Source organism: Austrofundulus limnaeus, unplaced genomic scaffold (genome assembly GCF_001266775.1).
Source record: "Austrofundulus limnaeus strain Quisiro unplaced genomic scaffold, Austrofundulus_limnaeus-1.0 Scaffold139, whole genome shotgun sequence".
Classification (NCBI taxonomy): domain Eukaryota; kingdom Metazoa; phylum Chordata; class Actinopteri; order Cyprinodontiformes; family Rivulidae; genus Austrofundulus; species Austrofundulus limnaeus.
Window position 1 is genome coordinate 584,688 of NW_013952541.1, and position 4,290 is coordinate 588,977.

Sequence of the window (4,290 nt, forward strand, 5' to 3'; positions counted from 1 at the left end):
CTTACCACCCTAAGACACTTACCACCCTAAGACACTTACCACCCTAAGATACTTACCACCCTAGGACTCTTAAAGACTGAACAGATTTTCTTTTGCACCTCTGGAGGCCTGGAAGGCCTGGCTGTGTTCCGATGAATGCTGGACACGGTTCACGACTTCCTTCATGTCTTCACTCAGCGCAGACGTAAAACATCACAGAAGGTTTCTTCACGTTCAGCTGGGAGCCGAAGAATAAGGGCTGAAACTTTCCCCTTAAAGCATAAATTCTGTGTCAGACGACATGAAAAGGGTTTCTGCAGTTTTGACGCTAACAGAGCAGAGAATTCCTGCAGTTATTTTCTGACTGGATGGACGAGCTCTCCTGTGGGTTTCTGGGAGAAGAAGCCTGGCCGGGCGGGGGTACCTGAGGATGTCAGATTCTGATTATTCTGTTGTCAGAACTGTCAAACGTCAGGAGAGGAAGAAGGTTCTGTGCTGAGTTTGCAAAGGGAAACAAGATTATTGGACTGAAACAGGTGCCTGACCTTTTGAAAACTTCCCACCTGGCTGTCAAATCTCCTCCTTTGTTGTTTTGTAGGAACTTTATTTTTGTTTGTTTTCTTCACAGTTTATCATTGGCAGATTCGTGAGGAAGTACAGTTGTGGATTTAAGATTTAGACAATATTTCTACATCCTGGTGACAACAGGCAGAAAAAAACATGAGATTAATGTTAATATGGGCTCAAAAGCACGGGTGAGAACTATTTTTTTAGGCTGGTTAGGAGAACCTCTGTCTTCACAGGAACTTGAATGGTATATGGAGATAAATTAGACTCAAGATTCAGACATTTAATGATGCGTTCAAGGCTGGTGAAAAGCTGGGACTTCCTAGCRTTACCACATTTACTTTGTTATTGGGAAAACTAATTTCTGACTGATATTAAAACGTACAATTTCATTGACATTACTGGGTTCTCATCAAAAACACAACCAGACTGTTGCATTTGATGTGCTGAAGTGGGAGTGTCAGAAATGGTGGGAGGTTCTTAAAGAGACAGAGGCCAATTTCAAGGTGTTTAGATAGATTACGATGCAAAAATCAAATTTATTTTGATATATACAGCATTTACATACTGAAGGTAACATAGTTACTTGATTGTGGTATAGAATTGAACTACAAGCTTGGAAAATACATAACACCCCACATATGCCAACCAAAGTCGAACAGTTGTGGTTTACGTGGTTGTTCTGCATTTGTTTTCTCACACACCACGTTTACCTGCAGATGGACTTCTCTGAATAAAAYATTATTTTTAATCTCCAGTCATGAGTTTTTGGCCATTTGATGATCTTTACAAATGTTTGCTTCTAGTTTCATTCAGCATAAACAAACATGCCCACGAAATTTAGACAAATCACACATAAACTTCTTAGCGGGAGGGAGGAAAAAATGTGACAAGAAGGGCCGGCAGAGTCGATGTAATTTTCGTCATGAAAGTGCAACAATCTGAGCTGACATCAGCGGGTCGGAGGGCAAATAAATAGGCCTTAACTCCACATGTCTGCCGCTACAGAAGTCCAGTTGCTTTGTCTTTTTTCTTTTAATTTTCCATGTCCTGGTGGATGACTGAGAATCCACAGAAACATATGTTGGTAACGGTGGTCACGGACCTTATCGATGCTAAAATGACTTGATTGACATTTTTCTTTCAGCTCGTTGCTTTGTTCCAAAAATAAAATGCTGCACCGTAATATCCGGTCAGACAGTTCATATATGATATATATGTTTATTATAATCATATATAAACACTGAACTAAAGAAGCATGTCAGATCATTTAATTGGCTCTGATTGCACAACTTCAGAATCGACGTGCTAACACGTAGCATCCATGTTTAGCTAACTCTGTAAACAGAGTTGTAAAGTAACTAAGTACAAATACTTTGTTACCGTACTTAAGTATAAATTTCGGTTAACTTTACTTTACTTGAGTAATTATTTTTCAGCCTACTTTTTACTTCTATTCCTTACATTTTCACAGTTATCTGTACTTTCTACTCCTTTCTTTTTGAAAAAAGGCAAGAAGTAGAAAGTCTTTATTCTTATTTCATTTTTGCTTGTTTACATTCCGGCTGGTTATTGTTAAAAAATATATACTACTCAGATAAATTGCTCTCCACGTGACACAAATCATGTCGCACTCCACCAGGACAGTAACATTTTAATATGACATTATAGTCATCTCCGCCTTTAGAAAAATGTTTTTTGGAGCTGTCACTTCCTAATAAATGTCAAAATTTAACCACTCATTTTTACTCAATACTTTTACTTTTAATACATATACAATACAATAATAATACAATACAAATACAATAACACAATAATACATTGTAATATAATAATACATTTTATTTCAGAAATTTACTTTTAATGCTTACGTACAAAAAATATCAGATACTGTAAGAATTTTACTCAAGTAATATTCTTAGAGGAGACTTTAACTTTTACCCAAGTAATTTTATGGTAAGATACTTGTACTTTTACTCAAGTATCACTTTGTGGTACTTTTTGCAACACTGTCCGTAAACAGTGAGCTGAATGAGACATAACGTCTTCTTCTGTGCATGCAGGTCTCAACAGCGCTGTGGAGAGTTCACACATGGAGGTCACATTTAAAATATAATATGAACAGCCACGCCAAAAGATACGGTTTCTAAAAGTTTGTATTTAAGAGACCTGCGGTGCGAACGTAGCCGAGGTCAGAAACAACAACCAACAACACAGTAAATCTGGTAAAGCTCAGATGTCCCACCAGCCTTGAACGCAGCGCTAGACATTTGAATCTGCAGTGAGAAGAACGTCTGAAAAGTCACGTTCACGTGTGCTCAAATCTTTTTGAGACTAATTTATCTCCGTAGAACTGCTGGTGGCTCTTAACCCCATCACTTCTGGCCTCTCAGGGCTTTAAGGTGATCATTCGTTGATCAGTTTTTACATCTTGTCTTTAGACTCTGAACTATTCAAGCCTAATTTCATGAATCACTCTAAGCATTTACTTTTATTTTGCTGTTCTTAAATGCCACACGTGGATTCTCCAAATGATATTATCGCACCACAAACACACAACTGCTCATCGATCCTTTCACTTCAAAGTATTTCCCATCTGTCTGTGTCTAAAAACAATATCTGGCACCGGTCTTAATCAGGGAGCGGCTCGTGTTTTAAAATTTATTTTCACCCTCTGCAGCTTTGAGCAAACGTGGAGAATGAAAAAGTGATTTCGTTCTGAAATTTAATGTAGGTTTAAAAAAAAGAATCAATACGCGAACAGACGGTTACTGAGAAAACGTATTAAATTAATAAATGAAAAACACACAAAGATTCTCAGAGAAATGCTGGTTTTTCACACGATGACTGAAACTTTAACGTCAATCTTTCCCTCCAGAAGTTTCTGAGCATCAGATTGTTGGAGCGTGGAGTCCGAGCGGCAGTAATTGTGTTGCTGGTTGTACACACAACAGTTAATTAAGGCTGAGTGGGAGTGGATTTGTGTTCCTGGCAAACGATGAAATAGGATGCGTCTGTTTGCTCGCAGACAGTGGATGACAGATTACCCATGAGCCTCTGGGGCCGGGCCAAGGCACGCGGGCGAAGCCGTGGGTGGTCAGCAGGTTGACACGGTAACAAGCTCCAGTGGTCTTTGGGGGGGAGACGGCCGTAACGGAATGAAAAACAAACTCTTGGAGCGTTCAGAGCCGTGATTTATGGCTGCTGGAGCTGCTTTTAYTTCAGAACGGGACATAAAAGTAAATTATACCCGATGAGAAGTAGCTGCTTTGTGCAGAGCAAACAGCAGACATTAAAGGAGAGCAGGAAAGAATTGTGTTTTTGTTTTTTGTGGGGGGGGTTGCAGAACCTGAGAACCCAAACGGGGCGATAAGACTCCCCAGGAACCGCAGTAATGAAACCCTCTCATCTGAAAACCACTGAGCTGCAGACTGATTGTCTTTCCTCTCACTGCTGACAGGCAGTGTGGATAAACCTGGAGGGAGGGGGGCTTTAGGGGCTTGTAAAAACCCACCTCTGCAGGTTTACGKTGTGTGATGGACCAGAACTGTTCTGGGGTCTCATTTATAAAGGATTGCGTGGAAACCGTACTAAAAGTGAACGTACGGCCAAAAGGCGGAAATGGCGTACGCCAAAAAAATTCAGATTTATAAAACCGTGCATGTTTCTGCGCATCTTTAATTTATAAATCACAGCCGCACGTCAGAGTTTGCGCACGAGGTCCCGCCTCACGTTCTACCCTCT